Genomic DNA, 19,097 nt, shown 5'->3' on the forward strand with positions numbered 1-19,097 from the left:
CTGCTATCACAGCCTCATTTGACAGTCAAAAGATGCACAACCTTGAACCCAGCCACTCTACTGCCGACAGCAGAGGAGGGCGAGCCACATAACTGTGTTGAAAAAACTGAAGCTTTACATCTGCCGAGACAAGACTTAACTGATAAGCCCCTCTCCTATGGAGATGTTTGGTTTGTAGATGGCTCATGTTCTAAAGACGACAAAGGTCAAACCAGTTCAGGCTACGCTGTTACTCAACTACCTAACACTGTAGTGGAAGCTAAACAAATAGAGCCAAAACACTCAGCACAGGCTGCAGAACTAATAGCTCTGACACGAGCATTTTGGCCACTGGAAAAGACATTACGATCCACACAGACAGCCAAGTATGCATTTTCAACTATCTTTTTCTTCGCTGCACAGTGGAAACGTAGAGGCATGATAACGTCTACAGGAAAACCAGTTACACATGCACAACTGCTAATGTCTCTTTTAGATGCAGTTCAGTTGCCACGCAAAATAGCTATATGTAAGTGTGCAGCACACCAAAAAGGCACTGATAGTGTCACTTGCGGTAACAGGTTGGCAGACGAAACTGCAAAAGCAGCAGCAGCAGGCAGTTTTGGTAAATCAGACATCTATGTTGTCTCACCCGACTCCTCACTTATAACACAGGAAGTCACAAGAGATATGCAACTGGTGGCGCCAGACACTGAGAAGCAAATATGGGTAAAACAAGGAGCCACAGTTGATGACACAGGTCTATATACTGTTGATAACAAACCCGTCCTTCCACGAAGCTTATTTAAAGCTGCAGTAATATTGAGCCATGGGCCTTGCCATGTCTCAACAGGAGGGATGATAGACCTAGTACATCAACACTTTACTACTTATGGCTTTAACACCTTCTCAAAAAATTTCTGCAGATCATGTGTGATATGCATAAAACACAACCCACAGGGCAATCTAAGACCAAAGCGAGGACAATTTCCCGCACCAAAATACCCGTTCCAAACCCTGCACATGGATTTCATCGAACTAAATCAGAGTGGGCCTTACAAGTACTGTCTAATGATAGTGGATGCGTTTTCCAGATGGGTAGAAATATTCCCATCCAAACATGCAGATGCGCTAACAGTAGCAAAAGCTCTATGCAAAAGCATAGTGCCACAACATGGCATCCCAGAAACACTATACAGTGACAATGGTCCCCATTTCGTGAACAAAATAGTGCAACAGATGGCTAAACACCTACAAATACATCTGAAAAATCACTGTGCTTATCACCCACAAAGCGCAGGCCTAGTGGAAAGAACGAACGGTACAGTTAAGTCAAGACTGAGAAAGTGTATGGAAGAAACTAAGCGTCCCTGGCCAGAATGCCTGGACTTAGTTAAGCTGTACATGCGAATAACACCTACAGAGAGAGGATTAACACCATTTGAAATAGTGAATGGCAGAGCCTTTAAACTGCCATCCTTCTCTCCAGACATACAGAAAGCTGTTGAAGAAACAACGTTAGCTGAACACATGAGGAAACTGTTTGAAGAGCAACAAGTATCAAATGCAAATTTACTGCCTTCTGATTCTCTTCCCCTCTCACAGAATGCCCAGAAGGTGAAACCAGGCGACTGGGTGTTCGTGAAAGTCATAAAGAGGAAGTGCTGGTCCAGTCCACGCTGGGACGGACCATATCAAGTGTTATTGACCACGCCAACGGCAGTCAAGATTGCAGAGAGAACTAGGTGGATCCACCTCAGCCATTGTAAACTGCAGCCGTTCCCTGACTCACCGGAGTAGTGGGGAAGTCTGGGCTACAAAGGGGCTCTGTTGTATAGAAACACGAGTGTCTCAAACCCAGTGAAGAAATCAACTGATCCCTACTCTAATAGGAGTCACCAGAGTGTACGATGCAGAACATGGAGATGGACAATCCAGAGGATCCAACCCGACGCCGCCGACATGGACAGAGAGGGAGAGGGAGAGGACGACGATGCCGCATGTGGTGCAGAGAGTTATGGTGTAGTGTGATGTTTCTTGCACTACTCTTATTAGGATTCTTGGTGTGGTGGCTCCTGCGAAAAGAAAAAGAAAAGCCTCCAGTCGGACGACGGGAGCTGTCAGGTGAGCACGCACGCCACACCCACTACCCACATGGATTTGCCACCAATGAATGGTGGAGCTTCATGAACACCACCGCTCACCTAAACAACAAGACGAACTGCTATGTCTGCACACACATGCCAGTATCCACTGCTGCTCCTGGGCTGTGGCCGTACAACACCACAGCTAGAAAAACTCACTGCCTCATGAGCCTGGCCACACATCCCGGAAATAGAGCATCATGGATCAACGCCAACTACTCTGAGCCGCTGAACATCACCTGGAGTGACCTGGAGTGACCTGAAAACTGCTCAGGGAGCACAGACTTACTAGCATGGCCACAGATAAGCGAACCCTTGCCAGGGTTAGTTTATCTAAACAGACTCCAACCACGACAGCTGAACAAGTGTGTGCAAGGAAATGGAACTGTGAAAGTGGGGACTCTTCCAGTCCATCTGTGTAACCACACATACTCTTTTTGTCCGCCACTGAATCCAATTGCATGCATGGGCTGTCTCACCAAAGCCAACTGTGCTGCTAACGGAACTGAAAGACTGAAACAATGTAAGTCTGACATGAGCTGGAGACAGTCAATACCCACACCTGGATACCAGAACATCACCTTTTGTTCCCGCGTGGTCCCTACACCAAATGGTACACGAGTGTTAGCTGATTGGTATTGGCTCTGCGGACACAGAGCCTATCCGTCTCTACCACGAGGATGGGGAGGCACATGCGCACTCGTATCATTATCAGACCACGTGTTCTATCTTCCTGGAAACATCACCAGTCACCCCCATCACCGTCACCGCAGCAGGCGCAGTATGAACCTCGGTCTTGAGGACGTCCCCCGGGCATATCGCATCTGGTCAGGAGGAGCCAAATTCGGCCAGAGCCTGGTCCCAATGGTGGGACTAGGATACGTACGTGACCACGTTGAAATCAACAGATATGCCCTGCTGAGACACATCAACACCACTCTAAGCCTGGGCCGCTCACTGGCCAAGGAACAAAGGAGCATACGTGACATGGTGATGCAACATCGGATCGTGCTGGACCTATTGACAGCCTCACAGGGAGGAGTGTGTGCAATTGTGGGAGAGACATGCTGCACTTACATCCCTGATGGACTCAGTGATGGAGGAGACATTCACCAAGCTTTGCAAAATCTGACCGACCTCCAGCGATATGTGTTGAACAATACCCCAGGAGCGACCCCTTCTATGGACTGGTTCTCAGGATTTTTCTCTGGGAATTGGTGGCAAATACTGCTTAAAGCACTGGCTCCTGTTTTGGTGATCCTGGTATTGTTCTGTCTATTTGCTTCATGTGTTATTCCCTGCCTGCGTTCCATGTTTGAGAAGATGATTGCTAGAAGTTTTGTACAGATGCAGCTACTAGCACAAGGACGTGAGGCCCAATATGAGCTACTTAATCTAGCTGAGACGAATGGATGTGAGTATGAGGATGATTGCACTGATGTGTGACATGTGGGAGTAAGAAAGTATCACTCTGAACAAGCATAATGACGGTCTTACTTAAAGCATGATACATGACAAGTAAGTCTCTGATGAAACAGCATGTTCAAAACTGATAAACAGGAGGGAAATGTTGGAATTATGTGTGAATAAATATATTATCAGTTTTTGATTAGCTAAATCTTATGCTATTCTGTCATGCTGAAATCTGTGGAGAGCTTGACCACAGGACATTTACATATCTGCCACTTTCACCTCTAGCAACAAGTTACTCAACAAGTTGTTCTCTGTGCTCTGTGTTACACCAATGATATACAATCACGCCCAGTTGTCTGTGAATAAAAGTTATGCATGGGGGAGAGCTCGTTGGAAGACTGCTGATCAGACTCACAGTGGTGACACCTGTACTTCCCCTTTGCAAAAAAAGACAAACTCTGAGTCCGTGTCTGTTTGTGTGTATTTTGTTAGTGTTAAACCTAACACACCCCTATCCAGCTCACGCAAGGACTGACATTGAATACATACATACACACACTGCCAAGTGCAATACATCCTCCTTCCTCCTCCATTGCACTATGAGCCCACTATTGTTTGCACTTTTGCACCACCTTGCACTTTAATGCACACGTCCATATTTATGGGGACTTGTTTTTATACTGTTTATCTGTGTATCTTTTATATATACTGTTTTTATTTTTCTACTGTCCTACTGCCATGTGGAGCTGCTAAACGTATTTTCACAGTAAATGTTAGTGACAATGTTGACAGTGACAATAAAGGATTCTATTCTATTCTATTTTCTCACCAGTCAAAGACATGCATAATTTGTCAAGCTGATGCCACAATAGATGTACAAATACAAAGCCAAATTTCAGGAAGAAAATTTCTCATTTGTAATGGTTAATGGTTATTAGGGGCCAGGCAGCATACACATTAGGGGTCCCGGCCTTATTGTTATCTCCAGTTTTTTTCTTCTTCTTCTTCTTCTTCTTCTGCGGAAAATCCTACTTCCCATGCATGAAAAATCACCAAACTAATTGGGTTCTTGATCTTTGTTGTCATAGGAAATTGATTTTTATTCAGTGATTACGATTAGATGCAGATAGTAATTGTCTTTATTGAAGTTAAATTTAACATTTTGTTTTTACTCTTTTGAAATGACAGAATCATATCGTTGAAAGGATGTGGCCAGACGTTAATAACAGGGTAACCTACCCACTGAAAAGGGCTCTCATCCACCTTGTAGACCAGGAGGAACTCAACATGGAGGACAACTTGACACAGTATTGTGTGTCCACACTTACCTGTCAGGTGGCTCAGATTGGACTTGAGCGAATGGTGCAGTCCTGGAATGCACACAGGATCCAAGGTTAGCATACCACTTTTTAAATTTCCCTTTAACCCCGTTATGTACCTTTATAGGCATTGTATGTTTGTCATTGTGAATAGGCTATATTCTGAACAGCTGCAACACACTACCGGCCGATGAGAGTCTAATTGTAGTTATATATTATTAGATGTAGCCTAATTGGGAAAACACGGGCAGAAACTTAGTGACCTTGATACTGTTTTTCTTTTTGTTAGTTGTGCACGTTCCCATGACGGGCATGCAGTTCTTAGCAGGCAGGCACTTCTCGGCATAACAAGTCTGAAGCCTAATTTTGTATTTACTTCAATATCAGCCATTTTTAAAGAAAATATTTGAGTGAATAAATTATGGTAAAGCTCACTAGGCAAGACACGTTTATTTGTATAGTACATTTCAACAACAAGGCATCATAAAAAAGATATTAATCACATTAATGTAAGTACAATTAAGTATATGGGATAGCAGACAGATATAAAAACTAAACAAGGCAGATAACACTAGAAGGGCCATAAGCGTCATTTTGACCGCTACATTTTAAACTCTACAATCTCTCATGTAAATACCCAATTGAGTGATGAATGCATTCATTGTGCCATGATGTTTTTAAAAAAAAAACAAAATAACACCGAAATGTACATTTTAACAAACTTAATTTCCCTGGTACAAAGTCAGAGTCACATCACCACACTTCAGCACCTTCGTGTTGAACAGCTCCGCTTGCTGTTTCACGGTGGGCGGCAACTCCCGTTTTTGTTTGCCCATGGTGCCAACCAGGCTGGTCTTCTTTGCCTGTAAGGCGGTGGCCAGTTTTAGGGACGTGAAGAAATTGTCTGTGGTAATGTTTCTTCCCTTCCCCAGGAATGGCTCCGCCAGTCTCAGCCCCACACTCTCTCCCACGAGCCGACCTGCGCTCCGTGTCTCCTCCTTCCCCAGACACGGAGACCCGTTCAACATGTATTTAGAGTTGACATCTACAGCCAACCAAAATTTGACTCCGAATTAATCGGGCTTATTCCTCATATATTGGGTGAACTTGCAGGGGGCCTTTGTGGGGAACAGCTGCTCATCAATCGTGATGTTAGCGTCGGATTTGTAGCAGGCTACACTAGTCTGGATGAACCGGTCCCAAGTGGCCCGCACCAGGGCAAACTTGTCGTCCTGCAGACGCACATGTCGGGTCTCCTTCCTGTCAAAGCGCAGGAACCTCATTATGTCCCTGAAGCGATTTATTGCCATCGTTTGTCTGAAAAATGGTAAGCCCCCATTCCTCCATATGAGCAGCAGAATAAGTGAATAGTCCAGGCTGTAACTTAGCGCAGGGCAGCGGAGCTCACCTTGAGCGTTGTATGCCGTAGCCGCCGGGGAAAGCCGTCTCATTTTCCTCGGTACAGACTCTGAGTCACTCTCTGAGGAGATGTTTTCGTGTACCCAGGAAAGATCGCTTTCATTTCTGAGCCCCTCCATCAGAATCACGACTGTCCAAGTTATGAAACATCTTCAGGGCTTCGGCAGTATTCAAATTAGGCTACTCTTCATCCTTTCCTTTTTAGACATGTTGTGAAGGCTCGACTCCATCGCAGACATAGCCCAGCAAACATTTTGACGTCTATTTGACGTCTAATCAACGTCGGTCAGGCAGGTCGATTCGACGTCTAGCAGAGGTGCTGAAATGAAATGTAACGTCCCTAAAATGAGGAGCTTGAGACGTTCAGCTGGGTTTTCTCTCTTCTTTTATTTCCTTTTAACACAGGCTACTGTGGGCCGTAGCCAACGCCAAAATAATCAAAACACTCTCAAAGTCCCCACACACGCTCCTCTCTACTTCCTGATCTCTCTCCCAAAAACAACCCCTGACCTCTCTGTCTCATCCAATCACAGACAAGTAGTCTCACACACTCCCTGTCATAGGTAGCTGCAATTGACTGACAGTTTCTAAACTTGGGATATGTTCACTGACATTCAGGAAACTCAGTAACTGCCTTAACGTTAACATTTCACCTTGATAACAACAGTATCACCCAGTGATCTACACATAACATGAGTGGTACACAAGCACCCAGTCCGCTACACTACCCCCCCTCCTCAAAGTCCCTCGCCCCCGAGGGGGCAAACAAAGTCTCTCAGGTGGACAGGAGGCCTGCGGTTCCTCCGAGGCCGTGTCTCACCAGGGGAAAGGCCCGGAGCGCGTGCCAGCGCAGGGGCAGGTAACTGGGGCTGGGTGGGGGAATTGGGGAAAAGGGAAAAAAGTTCAGTCTGTGGCGGCCGGTGCAGAACACTCTGCACATCAGAGGGGTTTTGCTGGCGAGTCAGAGCCATGTCCTGCGTCCCTTGTGTCCCAACCTCCTGTCTCTCTGGGGAGGCCACGCCCCGGTAGGGAGCCAGCCTATCACGATGCAGGGCCACTTTCCGTCCTCTGAGTGGCAACCGGACCCTGTACACAACCTCACCCAGCCTCTCCAGGATCTGGCAAGGCCCCACCCACTCACTGTCCAGTTTTGGGCACCTGCCCTTCTTCCTCTGGGGGCTATGCACCCAAACCAACTCTCCCACTTCAAAATGACGGCCTCTGGCCCGCACGCCGTAGTTCCTCTTCTGTCTCACCCCCGCACCAAGCAGCTGACCTCTGGCAAACTCGTGAGCAGACTCCAAACGGTCCTGGAGCCTCCTGGCATAGTCGGGGCCTGGAGGGTCTACAAAGGCGTCAGGGGGTTTGCCCACCATCATCTCTGCTGGGGTCCGGATCTCCCTTCCCAGCATGAGGAGGGCAGGGGAGCAGGAAGTGGAGTCCTGGACAGCAGACCGGTATGCCATCAGCACAAGGGGGATGTGAGTATCCCAGTCCTTTTGGTGTTTAGCCGTCACTATGGCAAGCTGTTGTGCCAGTGTGCGGTTAAATCTCTCAACCAGGCCATCACTCTGAGGGTGGAGGGGTGTGGTGCGGGTCTTGTGGGAGCCCAGCTTCTCACACATGGCTGCAAACACACGGGACTCGAAATTCCTGCCCTGGTCAGTGTGAATTTCTTCAGGGGCCCCAAACCTGCTGAACATTCCCTCCACCAGTGCGTCCACTACGGTCTCTGCCTCCTGGTTTGGCAGGCTGTACGCCTCAGGCCACTTCGTGAAATAGTCCATGGCAGTGAGGATGTAGCGGTTACCCCTCTCTGTGAGAGGAAACGGCCCAAGGACATCAATCCCCACTCTCTCCATGGGGCACCCTGCCGGAAACTGTTGGAGCTGGGCATGAGATCTGTCTGTGGGGCCCTTCCGGGCAGTGCAGCTGTCACAGCGTCGGCAGTAGTCTTCCACATCCCGCCTAAGTTGGCCCCAGTAGAACCCCTGTCGGAGGCGGCGTAGTGTCTTGGTGATCCCAAAGTGGCCAGATCCTGGGGCTCCGTGTACTGCCCGGAGCACCATCTCCCTCAGGGCCCATGGTACCACCACCTGCCACCGCGTCTCTCCTGTAGCTGGTTCTTTCCATCCCCTCTGCAGCACCCCATCACACACACGCAGGTTTACAAACATCGACCAGAGTCCTTTTGTGGCTCGCGACAACATCGCAACCTCTTCCCATGCTGGTCTGTGTTGCATCGCCACCCATGTGAGCACTGGTCTGATGTCAACATCCTCTTCTTGCTTACTTTCCCACTCTGCCACATCCACAGCTGCCAGCCCAATACTGGCTGACGCCTGCTCGGGACCCACAGCTGCACATTGCACATCAGGTTGTTGTAACTTTGCCTCATGAGCCTCCCGTTTCTCACAGTGTTGGCAGCCATCAGTGTCACAGGGGCGGCGGGACAGTGCGTCAGCATTTCCATGTCGTGCCCCTGGTCTGTGGATCACAGTGAAGTCATATGCCTGTAGCTCTTCAATCCAGCGTGCCAGTTGACCTTCTGGTTCTCTGAAAGACATGAGCCACTGCAAGGCTGATCGGTCAGTCCTGACTGTGAAATGGAGGCCCCCAAGGTAATACTTGAAATGCCGTATGGCACTGACCACAGCAAGAAGCTCCCGCCTGGTAACACAGTAGCGACGTTCTGCCTTGTTGAATGTCCTGCTGTGATACGCCACTACTCTCTCACCTTCTGGTGTCACCTGGGCCAGCACAGCACCGGAGCCAACACTGCTGGCGTCTGTGTCGAGGATGAAGGGCAGGGAGGGGTCAGGTGGGGAAAGAATTGGGGCGTCCACTAGGGCTCTCTGTAGTGAAGTGAACGCTGCATGGCACCCTTCTGTCCACAGAAAAACTTCCCCTTTTTGCAGCAGGCGAAATAGTGGTGCAGCTATGCAGGAGAACCCCCTAACGAACCTTCTGTAGTAGGAGGCCAGGCCCAGGAAGCTCTTTAGGTCCTGCACAGAGCTGGGGGTGGGCCAGTCCTTCACAGCTCGTACCTTATCCTCCACGGTGCTGACACCCCCTCCCCCAAGTCTGTGGCCCAGGAATGTGACCTCACGCCTCATGAAACAGCATTTCTGGGGGTGCAGTTTCAAGCCCGCTGCCGCCACCCTCTCCAGCACCCGTCTGAGGGCCATGAGAGCTGACTCGAAGGTCTCCCCGTGAACCAGGATGTCGTCCAAGTACACCACACACTCCTGGCGGGGAATGTCAGCAAGGACCTCATCCATTAGTCTCTCAAATGTGGCGGGGGCATTACAGAGCCCGAAAGGGAGGACCTTGAATTGCCACAAGCCCCCACTGGTGATGAAGGCAGTTTTAGGTCTGGCCTCAGGAGCGAGGGGGACCTGCCAGTACCCGCTGCGCAGGTCCAGAGAGGAGAACCAGGAGGACCCTGACACTGTATCGAGGGCCTCATCAATGCGTGGGAGGGGGTAAGGGTCCTTTTTTGTCACCTTGTTGATGGGTCTGAAATCCACACAGAACCACCAATCCCCCTTCAGCTTTTTGGGGACCATGACAACTGGAGAGGCCCAGGAGCTGGTGGAGGGTTCAATGAGTCCAGCCCATTGCATCTCACACAGGGCTTTATCTGCCGCCGCCTGCTTGGCCAGGGGGAGGCGCCGAGGTCTCATCCTGATGGGCTGCTCATCTCCAGTGTCAATGTTGTGTCGTATGAGATCTGTCTGGCCCACATCATCCTCTGAAAGTGAGAAACAGTCTTTAAACTCCAGCAAGAGTTGCCACAGCAGACCTTGTTCACTAGAAGTCAGTCCATCACAATTTTTCTGCCAAACCTCTTTCACAGCCAAGACTCTCTCTCTGTTGTCAGGTAGAGAGGCAGGGACTGGTTGTGGGTGTAAACCAGTGGCAGACGTGGTGGGAGTCAGGAGGTGCAGCAGTTTTCCGCGGCAGCCGTTGCCTCACCTGCCAGAACTGTAATGGTGTGGGTGGCAGAGCAGCCAGGATGGGGTGGCCTTCTCGACATCTGGATGACATGTCCATCAGGAAAAGTGAGCGTTCCTCTCCCTGTGTTAATGACACAGTCCAATGCCCCGAGAACATCCAGCCCCAGAATACAATCATCTAGAGCCGCCACCCACACCGGGCAGCGAATTGACTTCTTCCCCACGGCCAGAGTCACTAATGCTTCCCCCACCATGGGAGCACGCTCTCCTGTTACTGTCTGTAGTTTCACCATGGTGGGGAAAATGGTTGTTTTATTTCCTATCAAACTAGGTTTCACCAGGGTTGCTGACGAACCTGTGTCCACCAGCGCAGGGCAGCACGTACCCCCAATAGTCACAGGAGTGTACCAGCAATCTCCTACCCAGGTCCGGCCCAGGACTACTAGGCGTTCAAGCTTACCGTCTAAGTCACTTGATGGTTGTAACACCCCCACCTGGCCGGTGCGCTGCGCTACATCCTCCTCTGGAGAAGGTTGGGACACAGTACAGGGGGCCCGCGCCGTCCCGATCACGCGGTCCCCTTCTCGTTTCCCTGGTTCTCACGGTTGCGTGGGCAATGCCGGACCAGATGGCCGGGCTGACCACATCCCCAGCAGACCCTTGACTGTTGCCTGGGCTGTCGCTCCTCCTTCAGAGTGGCAGCTCGCACTAGCTGGGTCAGCTCCCCCACCCAGGCAGGTTCTGTTGCGTTCAATTCAGTCCCACTAGCAGCACTCAACTGTGGTGGTCTGTTGAATGAGGAGTCAGCGTCCAGCATTTCTCTCTCTGTTGCTAACTCCAAAGCCTCCTGTAGAGACCTTGGGTGAGCTAGTAGTGTCTGGACACGCAGGTCAGCTGGTAGCAGAGCTTGAAGATAATGGTCTCGGGCCAGTTCACTCTGGATGGCAGGTGGCATGTGAGCATAGGTGCGGTGAACTAGCCCCTCAATGTCGTTAGCAAGATCCCTTAGCGGCTCCCCAGGGCGTCGCTGACGGCTACACAGTTCAGAGCGCAGCAGGCTAGCTGCTGAGCAGAGCCCAAACCGCCTCTTCAGAGCCCCCACTAAAGCATCATAGTCTCTCCTATCGTCAGGGCTTAGCAGCAGCAGGCTGGACAGAGCGTCACCAGTAAGGCACATTGCCAGCTGGAGGGCTTTCTCTTTAGTAGACCACTCGCCGGCCTGGGCTAACAGTTCAAATTGGGCATGAAATGCTTCCCAGCTAGCTTTGCCATCATACCTGGGGGTTTTCATTGAGGGTGGGAGGGCTCCGCCACGCGGCTCACTGTGTCTGTTCATGTCCGTAATTTCGGCCGCGGCCGTGTCCCCACGGGCGGCGTGTCTGTCGTTGGAGCGGCCAGACGAGCCCAAGCCGGCCTCGGCAGCCATCCTCACCGTCATTTCTCTCACCCGGTCTCTGTGCTCGGCCGCCCTCCAACCCACGGTCGGGCTGTAATGTCCCCGTCCATCGGCGTCCTCCTCCCGCTTGATCCCGGAAAGGTCCCGCGGCAACATGCTTCCCAGATGCAGTCAAAGTCACCGCAGCAGCTAGCCCGATGTCACCCGGTGCAGGCGAATTCTGTTCGTCACTTCTGACACCAAATGTAACGTCCCTAAAATGAGGAGCTTGAGACGTTCAGCTGGGTTTTCTCTCTTCTTTTATTTCCTTTTAACACAGGCTACTGTGGGCCGTAGCCAACGCCAAAATAATCAAAACACTCTCAAAGTCCCCACACACGCTCCTCTCTACTTCCTGATCTCTCTCCCAAAAACAACCCCTGACCTCTCTGTCTCATCCAATCACAGACAAGTAGTCTCACACACTCCCTGTCATAGGTAGCTGCAATTGACTGACAGTTTCTAAACTTGGGATATGTTCACTGACATTCAGGAAACTCAGTAACTGCCTTAACGTTAACATTTCACCTTGATAACAACAGTATCACCCAGTGATCTACACATAACATGAGTGGTACACAAGCACCCAGTCCGCTACAGAAAGTTTTTCTGACGTCGGTCTTATGACCGACCACATTTCGACCGTTATTAGACCGCATCAATTCACGTCGTTTCAACGACATATCAACGGCTCACAGAGCAGGCTACTTCAATCAATGTCATTATTACGTCGTATAGACGACTTTTCAACGTCTCTACGTGACGTCTATCTGACGTCTAATCGATGTCGGTCAGGAAGGTCGATTCGACGTCTAGCAGAGGTGCTGAAATGAAAGTTTTTCTGACGTCGGTCATTTTGACGGCATCAATTCACGTCGTTTCGACAACATAAAAACGGCTCACAGAGCAGGCTACTTCAATTATTACGTCGTATAGACGACTTTTCAACGTCTCTACGTGGCGTCTTTTTGACGTCTAATCAACGTCGGTCAGGCAGGTCGATTCGACGTCTACCAGAGGTGCTGAAATGAAAGTTTTTCTGACGTCGTTTTCATGACCGACGTCATTTCGACGGCTCTTAGGCGGCATCAATTCACGTCGTTTCAACGTCGTTTCGACGGCATATCAACCTTTGTCAAAATACACGTGTAATGTATTGCATTTAAAAATATGTTTACCTAAATCGAGTTTCAACTAGTGCCTACATAACTGGCATTACCACATCCATACATTCTATTACAAGCACAGCTCTTGTGCTGTAGCCTATAGTCTACATGTGCAATTCTCAATGCTCTAATCTGCAACTATTTAAATTAACTTATCAATTTCAGCAAAAAAATCCTTAAAATGCAAAGAGGTCAAAAAGTCCAATAGACAACACCAGCAAATTTCACATTTGCCAACTTAAAATATCACAGGAATGGTGAACCTGGTTAAAACTTTCATAGTAAATAAACTCAGCTGTGATAAAGTTAAAAATACTCGAATAATGTTCACCCATACTGTAAAATACAAGTGGTACATGGACAAATCTCAGGTAAAAAAAAAAAGAAAGAAAAAAAAGACAGCATTCAGGACCAGATGTATGTAACGAGTTATCTATATATTGAATAATTGAATAAAAAACGAACATGTTTATGGGAACAAATGTTTTATTGACTTTCTTTTTATTGCAGTCCTTTGGGGGTCTGCCCCTTGCCCCCGCTTCTTGGTGGGGCATGTTTAAGTTGGTTCTGAATCACACTCTCTATTTCTGCATCTGTGGCCTTTGGACTCCATCTCTTCACAGCAGCTGGAGAGAGGGCATAAGAAAAAAATAAACATTTTTACAGAGCGCCTATTCAGATGTTAAATGCACTTTATAGATGGCAAGAACAAATTGTTTTGGGAGTTGAAAGAGTAATGAAAGGACCACTTCTTAGAGCCACTCAGTAGCCTGAATCTGATGGTTCCTAATAAAGCCAGTAGGCATTAACAGTCTGTGCTATGGTAGCCCAGCTTAGCCCAGGATAGCCACATGCACATGAAGCCCATTCAGTAATTTCAATTATATCAATCTTAGTTTCTTACACTTGATGACATGGAACATCTTTGTGGCTTTAAAAGGCACAACACAGAGATGCAACACTAAGCATAACTTCTCTTTCATGCAGGTGCCTGGCTGTACACACAGGGAGCACAATAGCACATTAGAGGTTTTCTTTTAAAGGACAATTCCATTTCATTTCAAACATGTGCTACAGTTTCGGAATACATTTACTCTAAAAGAATGAATTTGAAGATATTCCTCACTGTTGCTGCTGTTATGCATTAGCACCTCTGTCCAAGCATCATCACAACAGCATAAAACAGTGGCGGACGGCTCTGAGGCTGTATCCAAATATTCATATTCATTCAAGCCCCTCCATTCAAGTGTGTGTGTGTGTGTGTGTGTGTGTGTGTGTGTGTGTGTGTGTGTGTGTGTGTATCTCACCTGGTGTGCGTCTCACAATAAACCTGTGAAGTGAGGTAAATTGGACAAATAGTTATCAAAACAGGCCTATGCGAGGGACAGAGACACACAAATAGATTACTTTTATATGTAGAGAGATAGTGACATTGATTAACCTCTGAAGTCAATAAAAATGTAAAAATTTTAGTACGCCTAAAATAAAAAAAAACTGTAAGGATGAATAACTGCTTGTGGCTTCATCTGAGCATGTCAATGGCATTATGGGGCTGTAGCCACACTATCAGTGAACACTTGTTTCAGATTTGAAGAAGATGGCACAAAGTATGACCATTCTACACCTAAGCTGTGATTGACAGATAACCAGCCACACTGTCAGTCACGTCTCCACAATAAGCTGGCGCCCTCTGCCGTTGCGGTCGTGTAGCGACACCAGACAACTATCAGCATGTGTCAACGGTTAGACCCCGGTTATAAAACGATTTCTGGCCACATATCAATGTCCGTGGACCAGATAGTTTTCGGGAGCTGGTATGGACCGTATGGTCCGTCCCGTTTTTGGTGTATGTCAAGCGACACCTATAGGCCTGGCATATGAACTACAACGTTTTCGGTTGATCCGTCTAGATGCAAATATTCTTGAAACAATGCCGAGGAAGACGGAGAAAAAATAACGTTTTCGCCCGTCTGGACGGCCCCTTAAAGTGTTTTGGTTCTGTAACGATGCTAAACCGATAGTTGCACAGATGTTCGGCTCGGTTTAGCATCGAGCACCTCACGTAGCCTGTGAGCTAACTCAGGGCTAGTTTCACACGGCAGCTAACTCGGCTGCTAGCCGCCGCTCGGTTACGAATAAAAGCAAAAAAAAACCAGCTATCTGTAACAATACACGATGCAGCAACAAAATCAAAACTCTAACATGCAACTGATAAACGTATAATGTCTTACCAAACACGGTTTCATTTTAAATTACAGTACTTTTAGTAACTCAATCATTCTTGACAGTGTTTTTTCAGTTAAATATGTTTTCTTTGAGATCGTATTCCCCCTAATGTTCACATGTCGAAAAAAAGTCGAATTAAAGTCACGTCGTGACGCGACGTCGATTGGACGTCTTCATCTAGACGTAGGTCGAGAAAGCGTTTTCTGGCAGTGTTTATTCAGTTAAACCGCTCTAAAATGCATATTTAATTAGGTCATATTTGCCATGATATTATTTTATGATGTTGAAAAACAGTCGAATTAAAGTCACGACGTGACGCGACGTTGACTGGACGTCTTCATCTAGACGCAGGTCGAGAAAATGTTTGCTGGGTAGCCCTGAGTTAGCTCACAGGCTACGTGAGGTGCTCGATGCTATACCGAGCCGAACATCTGTGCAACTATCGGTTTAGCATCGTTACAGAACCAAAACACTTTAAGGGGCCGTCCAGACGGGCGAAAACGTTATTTTTTCTCCTCGGCATTGTTTCAAGAATATTTGCATCTAGACGGATCAACCAAAAACGCTGTAGTTCATATGCCAGGCCTATAGGTGTCGCTTGACATACACCAAAAACGGGACGGACCATACGGTCCATAACAGCTCCCGAAAACTATCTGGTCCACGGACATTGATATGTGGCCAGAAATCGTCTTATAACCGGGGTCTAACCGTTGATACATGCTGATAGTTGTCTGGTGTCGCTACACGACCGCCACGGCAGAGGGCGCCAGCTTATTGTAGAGACGTGACTGACAGTGTGGCTGGTTATCTGTCAATCACAGCGTAGGTGTAGAATGGTCATACTTTGTGCCATCTTCTTCAAATTTGAAACAAGTGTTCACTGATAGTGTGGCTACAGCCCCATAATGCCATTGACATGCTCAGATGAAGCCACAAGCAGTTATTCATCCTTACAGTTTTTTTTTATTTTAGGCGTACTAAAATTTTTACATTTTTATTGACTTCAGAGGTTAATCAATGTCACTATCTCTCTTCATATAAAAGTAATCTATTTGTGTGTCTCTGTCCCTCGCATAGACCTGTTTTGATAACTATTTGTCCAATTTACCTCACTTCACAGGTTTATTGTGAGACGCACACCAGGTGAGATACACACACACACACACACGCACACACACACACACACACACACACACACACACACACACACACTTGAATGGGGGGGCTTGAATGAATATGAATATTTGGATACAGCCTCAGAGCCGTCCGCCACTGTTTTATGCTGTTGTGATGATGCTTGGACAGAGGTGCTAATGCATAACAGCAGCAACAGTGAGGAATATCTTCAAATTCATTCTTTTAGAGTAAATGTATTCCGAAACTGTAGCACATGTTTGAAATGAAATGGAATTGTCCTTTAAAAGAAAACCTCTAATGCTCTATTGTGCTCCCTGTGTGAACAGCCAGGCACCTGCATGAAAGAGAAGTTATGCTTAGTGTTGCATCTCTGTGTTGTGCCTTTTAAAGCCACAAAGATGTTCCATGTCATCAAGTGTAAGAAACTAAGATTGATATAATTGAAATTACTGAATGGGCTTCATGTGCATGTGGCTATCCTGGGCTAAGCTGGGCTACCATAGCACAGACTGTTAATGCCTACTGGCTTTATTAGGAACCATCAGATTCAGGCTACTGAGTGGCTCTAAGAAGTGGTTCTTTCATTACTCTTTCAACTCCCAAAACAATTTGTTCTTGCCATCTATAAGTGCATTTAACTTCTGAATAGGCGCTCTGTAAAATTTTTTATTTTTTTCTTATGCCCTCTCTCCAGCTGCTGTGAAGAGATGGAGTCCAAAGGCCACAGATGCAGAAATAGAGAGTGTGATTCAGAACCAACTTAAACATGCCCCACCAAGAAGCGGGGGCAAGGGGCAGACCCCCACAGGACTGCAATAAAAAGAAAGTCAATAAAACATTTGTTCCAATAAACATGTTCGTTTTTTATTCAATTATTCAATATATAGATAACTCGTTACATATATCTGGTCCTGAATGCTGTCTTTTTTTTCTTTCTTTTTTTTTTTACCTGAGATTTGTCCATGTACTACTTGTATTTTACAGTATGGGTGAACATTATTCGAGTATTTTTAACTTTATCACAGCTGAGTTTATTTACTATGAAAGTTTTAACCAGGTTCACCATTCCTGTGATATTTTAAGTTGGCAAATGTGAAATTTGCTGGTGTTGTCTATTGGACTTTTTGACCTCTTTGCATTTTAAGGATTTTTTTTGCTGAAATTGATAAGTTAATTTAAATAGTTGCAGATTAGAGCATTGAGAATTGCACATGTAGACTATAGGCTACAGCACAAGAGCTGTGCTTGTAATAGAATGTATGGATGTGGTAATGCCAGTTATGTAGGCACTAGTTGAAACTCGATTTAGGTAAACATATTTTTAAATGCAATACATTACATGTGTATTTTGACAAAGGTTGATATGCCATTGAAACGACGTGAATTGATGCCGCCTAAGAGCCGTCGAAATGACGTCGGTCATGAAAACGACGTCAGAAAAACTTTAATTTCAGCACCTCTGCTAGACGTCGAATCGACCTGCTTGACCGACGTTGATTAGACGTCAAATAGACGCCACGTAGAGACGTTGAAAAGTCGTCTATACGACGTAATAATTGAAGTAGCCTGCTCTGTGAGCCGTTTTTATGTCGTCGAAACGACGTGAATTGATGCCGTCAAAATGACCGACGTCAGAAAAACTTTAATTTCAGCACCTCTGCTAGACGTCGAATCGACCTGCCTGACCGATGTTGATTAGACGTCAAATAGACGTCAAAATGTTTGCTGGGTAGTGTCTATAATACAGCAATATTTTTGTGGACATTATCAAACGGAAGAACTTTTATTTTGAAAAGCACAGGGCAAGGAAGCACATTAGCCAGTCAGAGGACCCTTTGGCTGCATGTAACTGTTAGCATAGTTTCTATTTTAGTTGGATACTGAATGACAAAATCACAGGTATGCCATTCCACATCGTATTGATGCCTATAATGTCTTTCTACAGATGGCGTTGGGGAACTCGCCTTGAGGCAGCTGCCAGCCTTGCTTCCACCAACGGCTTACAAAGTTGGCCGTGGCCGTGGTGTAAAAGTGGTTCGCCACAGCATTGAGGAATGCAGCTTGGCCTTCATCAACCATAAGCCTGTAAGTCCTCCAGCACATCTAAAGGGAAACTTTATTCATTTCATTAACATATCTGGGCTCAAGAACGTGTGCACGCACACATGCATATCCAGGTTTGTTTTACTATACTTGTGGGGACAGGCAAATGGTAAATGGTCTGCATTTCTATAGCCAGGGTTCCCACGGTCATGGAAAACCTGGAAAAGTCATGGAATTTTAAAAACTAATTTTCCAGGCCTGGAAAAGTCATGGAATTAGTAAAATTCCTTAAAGTTTTGGAAAAGTTATGGAATTTTGTTGTGTGAAATTAAATTAATTGTTACAGTGGATAACTTCCCATGTAATGTAACATTACGGCAGGAACGGTAGGATTTGCCATTAGCGGTTTGTAACAATAGTATATCTCTGCAGACCCAGAGGCTGCAGATTCCCACAAGAGAGTTAAATGTGGCATATATGTTGATCTTGCCAATTCTGTCTACGTAGCATGTAACATCGGTAGGCCAATCTATATCAGTGTAGCAACATATCGATGCAATACGTCTGCCATCAACGTTACATTAATTCTGTCAATAGGGCATAACTCCGTCCATGTAGCTTAGCGCCGTCAGTTCATAGAAAAACATTAAGCTTGTTGATTGGACAGTTGAAGCCTGAAGCCTAAAGCCTCTCTTCCTGTCTTTATCAAAAAATACACTTTTCCATGGATTAAAGTTCTCCGTCGCTATGACGGATTTCCATCATTCAGACTTCACAGAGGTGACTTGTGAGATCAATGTAGATCGGAGGAACTGTTGGCTGATGTTTATTGACAGGTTGTCACACTCTACAGC

General features: G+C 46.8%; 1 long non-coding RNA gene across 1 annotated transcript; it reads left to right on the forward strand.

Annotated features, from left to right (window-relative positions):
- Positions 1-720: 720 nt before the first annotated feature.
- On the forward strand, positions 721-17,552 carry LOC311254114. The gene is made up of 4 exons (XR_014622204.1): positions 721-2,103; positions 4,725-4,929; positions 16,184-16,206; positions 16,895-17,552. It is a non-coding gene; the product is annotated as an uncharacterized lncRNA (long non-coding RNA).
- Positions 17,553-19,097: the final 1,545 nt, after the last annotated feature.

Source organism: Pagrus pagrus (genome assembly GCF_965226575.1).
Source record: "Pagrus pagrus genome assembly, contig: HAP1_SCAFFOLD_343, whole genome shotgun sequence".
NCBI classification, from domain to species: domain Eukaryota; kingdom Metazoa; phylum Chordata; class Actinopteri; order Spariformes; family Sparidae; genus Pagrus; species Pagrus pagrus.